A 9,885-nucleotide genomic window follows, 5' to 3' on the forward strand; every position below is an offset into this window, starting at 1 on the left:
TCTTTTATTTTTTTCTTTTTATATTTAAGTTTCTAATTTGAGTATAGTTGATCCACACTGTTGCATTAGTTTCAGGTGTAGAAAGGAGTGATTGGACAAGTTTATAAGCGATGCTATGCTCACCACAAGTGTAGTCACCATCTGTCTCCATGTGACTATATTTCTTATAGCTCTTCTTCTAAAAAAAAAATTTTTTATGTTTATTCATTTTTGAAAGACAGAGAGAGACAGAGCACAAGCAGGGGTGGGGTGAAGAGAGAGGGGGACACAGAATCCGAAGCAGGCTCCAGGCTCCAAGCTGTCAGCACAGAGCCTGATGTGGGACTCAAATTCACAAACCATGAGACCGTGACCTGAGCCAAAGTCCCGACTGAGCCACCCAGGCACCCCTCTTATAGCTGTTTTTAAACATTGTCTGGAGCAACTCTTAGGTAGCATGGCCTCACACAGACACCATGTGCATTTAGAGGGGCAGCAGGCAGGGGCCTTTGGTCAATTATTCTCCTTGCAGAGTAGAACTGTCTTTTATTTCCCAGAATAACAGCTTTCTGACGTAGGAAGCACTGCAATCTTCATTTTACAAAAAAAGAAACGGAAGCTCAGAGAGGCTAAGTGATTTTCCCCTAGTTTCACAGATAAGTAAGTGGAAGTGGTGGGATTCACATTCCTCTCACCTTTGAGTCAGAACTCTTTACACCTCCTTTCAAATTGTTTGGAAGATAGTAACAGAAATGACATCAGCATCATTACACTGAACCCCAAATTTTGGTACTAAATTATAGTCATAAAGCTATATTTAGTTAAATAGTTTACATAGTTTTGCTATAGCATCTGCAATATATCTCAGAATATTAAAATAATGGAAGTCTCAAAAGAAAAATTTGACAGCTACTGGACAAGAATTTGGGGTTATTATTTTCTAAAGAAATGAAATGAAGCAGGTGTAGGGTTTTCTACATAATTTTTAAAAATAGACTTCTTGCTTTAGTCTCTGCCCACCTCCCTCCTTTCTAACCTTTTACAAGGATATGGTACAGTCCCTCTAGGGGAACACTTCAGTAACATGTGGTGACTAAGAATATAGTGGAGAAAAAACATTGTTCCCACAGTTGAAAGATTGTAGCAGCATTAGGAATGTCTTTTCAGAGAGTAGCTGTCCAGTCCTCCTTAATTTGCTTCCTTAACACTCTTTAGTCCAGCCAATTACCAATTACATTGAAAAAAAACTAATATAGCTGACTAGAATATTTAAAATAATTTTAATAATTATTTACATGTGAATTTTTTGTATATGTGTGCATAGATATTACATTCATTATGCATTAAAACAGAGTTTGTGTAGTCAATATGAGAGTTAACTGGCAAGTGTAGCCTCTTTTTAAGTAACTTCTTTGTAAGTAACATGATGTATTGTAGAAGATAGACTAACAATAATAATGGCTAATGTGTAGTAGTTTTACCATGTTCAACACTATTTTTAAATCATTACAACTATTAATAAATTAATGCTAACTACTATCCTGTGATGTATATGGTATTTCCCCTATTTTACAGAAGGAGAAACCAAGAGGCTCAGAAACCATATCATATGCCTAGATTATAGTATGTATTAGAGTCAGGATTTGAACTCAGATATACAACCAGAGAAGAAAGGGCTTTCTGAATAATGGGAAAACACTCCCAAACAATACTCATCTCAACATATTCATTCCCACTGTTTTAACTAAGTCTTTAAATCTATCTCATATAGTGAAGGCAAAGCAAAGGAAATTCAATTTTTCTGCAGACTGTGGGAAGCCTCCCTAGTAAAGTAGCACCTTCTGCAGTTTCTACTGCCTAGATTTTATTTTATTTTTTCCCATTAACAATTAGGAACAGAAATAACAAGGGCAGTGGAAACATACTGGCTGAACTCACGGCAGTTGAGCCAGGAAGTGTTTTCTTAAATCACTGAAGTTCGGCAAGTAGTAGACAAAGAAAATGACAGCTCCTTCAGTCAGGGCACTAGTTTACTGTGGAAGGCAGAAATGAGAAATGAAAGACTGACGGAAGAAAGGCAAGGACATAAGAAGTAAAAGGGGCCAGGAAACTCTCTATCTTCGTGTTCTTTCTGGGGATGGGCCATTAAAACAATGAGAAACACAGTCAACATAAAAGCATAGTAATTGTGCAAAATTAAATAGAAAACAAATGTCACCTGTACAAATACTACAATGCAATATTTAGAACTCTTATTTCGTGAATAATAGTTGAGCACTTAGTAGGTCCTGACTGCTTGGGATATATGGCTTCATCTGATTATTTTAACAAAGCCATTTGATAATACTTTTTCCATTATGTGTTTTCTCATTCATAGATAAGGGAAATAAGGCTTAGGGAATGTATTTTATTTGGTCAAGATTAAATATCTACTCACTTATCAAATTGGAATTATAATCTTTATCCTCCAACTTGAATCTTATGGAGACTCAAGTTTCCACTGGGCTAAATTTTTCAGAAACTTAAATACAGTGAAGTTTCCAAAAGATAAGGACTAGTTCAGTATTCTCTTTTTATTAGATAGATACTGATTCAGTGGAGCCTTATCTAATTTACACCTTGAGTTTGTGTGACCAGCTGCAGTTCTCAGATGAACAATTTTCATGACCTAAGCCCACTTATATGAGGAACTTTCCATGGAAACTTTAGCTCTGAGTTTGGAAAGTGATGCCCTCCTGAAATATTCTGTACAAATTGTTTGCTGCTTGTTGCCTTGGGCTGTCAGAATAATTTACAACCCATGTGACACCTGTACTCTTTATTTTACTGGTAATTTTTTCTAATTTATCATAGTGTCATTCCTGAAACTTGTCTAGATTCTTTTGAGAAAAGCATAAAAGGAACAAACCAATGATATTTTTTTATTTAAAACTGAGACAATCAACTTGGTCTGGAACAAAAGGGGCTAAATAAATCTATAAGGTGCAGGGAATATAATCTCAAGGATAAAATCAAAAGTCTTTTTGGGGATGACATCATGTTCAAACTATTACATTGTGATGATGGGAAAGCACTTGTTGCTAGGAGTCTTAAGTATTTTCAGTTGTCTCTCCAGTGCTACAATACAATATTAAGGTCCTGTAGGTCAGCAATTAATATAATCATGTTGTTGCCTCTGGCTCTGCTATTTTCAGTGTCACTCTGTCATGCATTTTTCCAGCACTCTTGGTCGGCATTTCATATCTGACAGGTTTTCAGCCGGTGCAAGACAGTGAGCACTCAGTTTGTGTGGCAGAAATGAAGTGATCTTTCTTAACTTGTTTCAAAGTACCCATCCCACAATTTTTCTGGGTCAAATTAGTCACGTAGCAGGTTATTCCTAAAGCTAATTGATACCATGTATTTATAGATGACTTACCATTTTCAAAACTGACTGATATTTTTTTTTTCATCCTCATAGCAACTTCATAGGAGTGGTGAATGGAAGTATTATTTGCAGAATTTTTGCAGAGAAGGGAATAGAAGTGGCATAAAGTTAATTGGCAAAAAGCCACATGATTCTTAGGTGGCAATGTTATGACTTGAATCAGATGTTTTTCTTGCCTCTGTATTATAATTTCTCATAGTAGTTTTTGAGATTTATATATCATTCTGCCTGCCCTCAGCAGGCTTCAGTGAACATGTAAATACCTTTGATTCATTTCTCTTTTCTCTGATAATGACTCCTAACACACTTGCTGTGTCAATGGGCTACCGTGCATCGCCTCAATCCCATGACTGGATTTGTACTAATAATTCCTCACTTTTCCTTAGATTATTTTAAATGCTTAACCAAATTCCTGGCCAGGCTGGTATTTTATATATTCTTAAGAGTCGCTCTCAAGTTTTAAAATTGAAATTTGTTAAATTACTATATACTTCTGAAACTGTAAATATATTTTCACTGCCTAATTAAAGTTAATACCAATGCAGAAATTTCTAATTTAAAAAAGCAATTAATCCTGAGAATAGAAACTATAACCTAGATCATGGTTTCTCCTTTATTTAGTATATTAGAAAGCATAAAGTTTTTATTCATAAATAAAAAAAACTCAATAATCTGGTTTCCAATCTGGATTAATTTCCCTTAGTGAAAGGTCTAAATTGTAACTTTTCTTTTATAGTGAAATGCAGTTTTTTTTTTCAAAATGCATTTTCAATACCCTCTTATATACTATAATTGGAATTAGACTAACAAAGCACTAGAGTTCTGAAGCTGAATAGCCTCAAAGAATAGATAAGAATGAGTTGAAATTAGCTCATCAATTGCTTGTATGTAAATGATTTCTGGAGTGTTTGGACACCTGAAAACAGGTCGTTACATTCTTTTCAGTTATTTCGATATTCTCTGGGCAAGTATTAATTTCCTTTCAACTCCTTCATTATAGATAAGTAAAAGCTCAGGACATTTTATGACAATTTAGTAAATGCCCTAAAGGAATTACTATGAAGTGTGAATTAGTGAAATTCAAATTAATGAAAGTTTTCCATTGTAACTAAAGATACATATCTGCCTAGCTTTACCTTCCCCATCTGAATTTACAGCATTAGGTTTTAGGACTTTGTGGTTTCATTACAATACCTTTGCAGACATTATCCAAATTACACACACATACACACACACACACACACAAACACACCCACATATATACACACATACACACACACTGCTTATACAATTAATACCCCTGTAACCATGTAAACATAATAATATGATTTCCAGAAGGGCTTACAAAATTTAGAAAGGTATTTCTAACAATATGATCATTTAGGGGTAATATGACATAGTGGGCCAAGCACAGGCTTTGATTCAAGTGATCTAGGTTTAAGTCCCAAGTTATCCCTTGGACTATTCACTCAATCTCTTTGAACCTGTGTGCTTTCATCTGGAAAACTTTAGTTCCAATATATGCACAAGCAATGCAATATTAAAACCAATGTCTAAACTTTGATGACTGGCTAAAAATATAAATTTAAAACACTTTGAAACTGTAAATTCCCACACACCATCACTCTATTGGGGGCTTTTAGCTTGCTTATGAACCATAGGCTTCAAGAAAGTCCTTCAAATAGCCTAGCTCCATTGGAAGACAGCACCCCCAATACACAGCAACAAACTAGATCAGAAAGAAGCCCTGCATATCCAGTTGGCTTCTTTCCTGGTGGCAGCTGAGTGACAGGGAGCCATAAACTAAGATCCGTGAACTTTGGCTTCCTCAACTATAAAATGAGGACAATCATACTAAGCTCACATGCTAATGATTCAAAATGAAATGAGTTGTGTTTGCTAAACTGCTAGTAAATCTCTAAATTTCTATACAGGCCAAAGCTATTGTAACGATTGTCTTTTCACTTTGTTTTGGTTAAATCAGATTCTTCACTGGCTAAGGGACTTGAGCTCTCTGTCTTTGGAAACCATGATTTTATTCACTTCTGTAAACTGGTCCACGCCTCTGGGGAAAAGGAAGCTAAGGGAAATTACCTCAGGTTTAAGGAAGCACGGATTCAGTCCAGGTGGAGTAAAAGCTACACAGAAAAGCACGGCTGCAGAGACGTAACCATCACTGGTGAAGAGAAGAGGAGTTCATTATATTAGGACTGGCATATTTGACTGCCTGGCGGGTTTCTCCTGATGGGGCTGTGACACTGTTTAACATACGAATGTGGGCACATGATGAAGTGTGGTATGCAGACTGGACATTCTGTCACAGAAGTTTAAATCTTACAGTCCTTGGTAAGCGTTCCCTCACCCTTCTTTTTCCTTTTTATTTATTTTTGCTTCACTTTCTATTGTGAAATATAAAAACGTAAGGAAACTGGCCTAAACATAAATGTAACGCTAAGTAAATTATTAAAAAAAAGAACACCCATGTAAACCATCATATCAGTGAAAAATAAAATGTAGCCAGCCACTCAGAGGCCCTCTTATCAGTCAGCATTCTCCAGAGAAACTAAAGCAACACGAAATAGATACATGGAGGTAGGAATCTCCCTCTCTCTCTCTCTCCTCTCTCTCTCTCTTACTGCCTCACTTTGTCTCTCCTGTGTGTGTGGGTGTGTGTGTACCTGTGTGCACACATGTGTGTGTACTCCTTCCTCTGCCTTTGTACATATGCACACAGACAGAGAGGAACAGTGAGAGAGAGGGAGGTAGGAAGATTGAAATTGAGATTTGTTTTAGTAATTGGTTCATGCAACTGTAAGAGTCATCAAGTTTGAATATTGTGGGGTTGGCCAACAGGGTGAAAATTCTGGTAAGAGTTGATGGTGCAAACTTCAGTCCAAAATGCATACGGCAGGCTAAAATTCTGAAAACTCAGATAGGATTTCTATGTTACAATGTCGAGGCAGAAATCTTTCTTCTCCAGGAAGCCTCAGTTTTGTTTTTAAGGCCTTCAACTGGTTCATATCCACTCTCATTACAGAAGGTAATCTGCTTTACTTAAAGTCACCTGATTGTAAATATTGATCACATCTACAAAATACCATCACAACAACATTTGGAGTAGTGTTTGACCAAACAACTGGGCACCTTAGCTCAGTCAAGTTAACGCATAAAATTAGACATCAAACATTATCCTCCTTATAAATAACAAATCCTTCCCTCCCTGTTCAAGGAAATCACTGTGCTGGCATTTCTTCCTCAGTCAAGAAGCGATCGCTTGCTTTCCTTTGTTATAGTTTTACTATCTAAGTACAAACCTCTAAACACTATGATTTAGGTGCAACTGTTTTTGAATCGAATGTGAACGGAATAGTACAGAATGTTTTCAATGTATCTGCTTTTTTGTTTTGTTTTGTTTTTTAACAAATATGGGCGTTTATTGCAGGACATTTGTACAGTAGATAAATGGAAAGGAAATGCCTACCTGTCATTTTGAAAATACCCATGATCTGAATTTTAAAAACACCAGGAACAAGATTTTGTCATTATGATGCTTTCTTTGGTTTCCTTCGTTTTCTTCCCTTTTTCAATTTCAGCAACATATTTCTCAATTTCCTCAGGATTTAAAATTTTGAGGGGTTGATCTCCTCTCAGGACAGCCAGTTCAATGTTTTTGCCGCCAGACAGAACCAGTTCTAGGAGAACCTTGATAACCAGCTTAAAGGTCAGCTCCTCTGTCTCTATGGCTTGGTGGGTGTAATTCTTCTGTGGAAATCCTCTCACCTATGGCACCCCAGCCTATAGCAGTGATTTTCCAGGCGCAGTACGTTCCCCGAAGGGTCAGTCTGATAGAGTCTGGGGATGCCGTCTAAGTCAAAACTCACAATCAGGGCAGAGATACCAAAGAGCCTGCGCCCTTTGCCCTGAGCTGCCTCAGACTGGCAATGTAGCCGGTGATGTTCTCCACGGTGACCAGGTCGTCCATGCTCACATAACGGCTCTGGCACTCTGCCCGGGCCCTGTCGATGACTGTCTTCGCATCGGAGGCGAGCCTTGAAGATGCCATGCAGACGTTGTAACCCAGTGCCCGCTGTCTCCATTGTTTGGCTTTTTTTTTTTTTTTTTTTCTAACATCGTTTGTAGGATTAACAATGGAACCAGTGCTATATTTGATTTTAAATTTATCATCTTACAATGCACTTTTTATTTGTCCTGTTTTATGATTCCTTCCTTCCCCTTTCTTGCATTCTCTTGATTTGATTATTTTTACTATTCTTTCAATTTTTCCACTTAGTTTGAAAGTTATACACTCTTTTACTATGAATTGGTCATAGGCTGAAGGTTATACTATGCAAGCTTGACTGATCAAAGTTAACGCTTTTTGGATATTTTACTCCCTTCCATGCATTCATAAACATGATAGTAGTTTAACTATTAGATCTAAAATGAAAACTATCTTTGGTAGGTTTCTACACAAGCAGATCTTAAGATTAGGTTTCATCTGTTGGTAATATATTAAAGAAGGGCTTTAGGAGAAACAGCAAAGATGTTTTGGAAATAGCAAGGAAACTGAAAGCGGAAAGTCTCACCTGGTAACTCTGGAGTTAAGTAAGCAGTGCCTCAGCTTTACTTTGACCCGTGGAAAGGACATAGGTTTTTATGCGCTAGTGATGAAGAATTTTTGGCTAAGAATTTCAGGGAATCAAGAGTGGAGGCTAACAGACATGGGGGGGAAAAGGATCTGAGGGAACAGAATGGAGGACAAACACTGTTGGTTTTATGCATCTCCTCAATTAAAATACTATCTTCCTATTTTTATTCTAATCCTTGTAAAACCTTATAGTGCATTACCATTACAGACAGTTAGCCAATGCTCACTTATATTTACATATATGACTTTTTTAAATGAAGAGTTTTTTTGTTTTTGTTTTTTTTGTTTTGTTTTGTTTTTTAGAATAGTTCACTGCCTTCTTCATTATCAACATCTCCACCAGAATGGTACTTTTTTTTTTTTTTTTTTGATTGGTGAACCTACATTGACATCTCATCTAAACATCCAAAGTCCATTATGACATTATAGCTTGTTCTTGTTGTTGTACATTCTGTGGATTTGGACAAAAGTATAATGAGATATATCCTCCATTATGGTCTCAAACAGATGATTTCCACTGACCCAAAAAACCTCTGTGCTACAGAAGCTCATCACTTACGAGAGGCTATTTCTAGTTTTTCTTATCGGTTTCATTGATCTATTTGTGTATTATTTTGCCAACAGCACATTGTCATGATTACTGTAGCTTTAAGACAAGTCTTGAAGGTGGGTAGGGCCAATCTTCCAACTTTGTTCATCTCCAATATTGTGTTGAATATTCTGGGTCTTTTGCCTCAAAGTTAGTCAATATCCACAGAATAACTTGCTGGGATTTTGATGGGGACCGCATTGAATCTAGAGATCAGTTGGGAAGAACTGACATTTTGACAGTATTGAGCCTTCATATTCTTGAACATGGAGTATCTCTCCATTTATTTAGGTTTTTTTTTTTTTTTTGCATTCATAAGAGTTTTGTAATTTTCATCATGCATATTTTGTATACATTTTGTTAGATTTGTACCTAAGTATTTGAATTTTGGGGGATGCTAATGTCCTTGCTAATGCAAGGTGTGATGTTAAAAAACAGTAGTGACCAGAGGCATCCTTGCTTTGTTCCTGATCTTAGTGAGAAAGCTTCAAGTTTCTCACCATTAGTTATGATGTTAGCTATATGCTTTTTAGATATTCTTTTTCAGTGTGAAGAAGTTCGTTGCTATTCCTACTTTACTGGGGTTTTTTTATTGTGAATGGGTGTTATGTTTGGCAAATGCCTTTTCTGCATCTATTGATATGATTATGTGAGTTTTGTTTTTTAGCCTGTTGGTGTGATGAATCCATTAAAGGGTTTTCAAATGTTGAACAAGCCTTACAAACTTGTCATAAATTCCACTTGGGTCATGTTGTATAATTCTTCATATACATTGTTAGATTCAACTCACTGCTATTTTCTTTTTTTTTTTAATTTTTTTTTTCAACGTTTATTTATTTTTGGGACAGAGAGAGACAGAGCATGAACGGAGGACGGGCAGAGAGAGAGGGAGACACAGAATCGGAAACAGGCTCCAGGCTCCGAGCCATCAGCCCAGAGCCTGACGCGGGGCTCGAACTCACGGACCGCGAGATCGTGACCTGGCTGAAGTCGGACGCTTAACCGACTGCGCCACCCAGGCGCCCCATCACTGCTATTTTCTTAAGGATATTTGCATCTATTTTCAGGAGTAATATTGATTTGATTTTTTTAATATCTTTGATTTTGGTATTAAGTTAATACTGGCTTCATAGAATGAGTTAGGAAATAGTCCTTCTTCTTCTATCTTCTGAAAGAAATAGTAGAAAATTCGTATATTTTTTTCCCTTGAATCCTTGATAAAATTTAATACTGAACTCATTT

General features: G+C 36.6%; 1 pseudogene; it reads right to left on the reverse strand.

The window, feature by feature from the left end:
• Nucleotides 1-6,890: 6,890 nt before the first annotated feature.
• On the reverse strand, nucleotides 6,891-8,470 carry LOC115499077 (annotated as a pseudogene).
• Nucleotides 8,471-9,885: the final 1,415 nt, after the last annotated feature.

The sequence above is a fragment of the Lynx canadensis genome, chromosome D4 (genome assembly GCF_007474595.2).
Source record: "Lynx canadensis isolate LIC74 chromosome D4, mLynCan4.pri.v2, whole genome shotgun sequence".
NCBI classification, from domain to species: Eukaryota; Metazoa; Chordata; class Mammalia; order Carnivora; family Felidae; genus Lynx; species Lynx canadensis.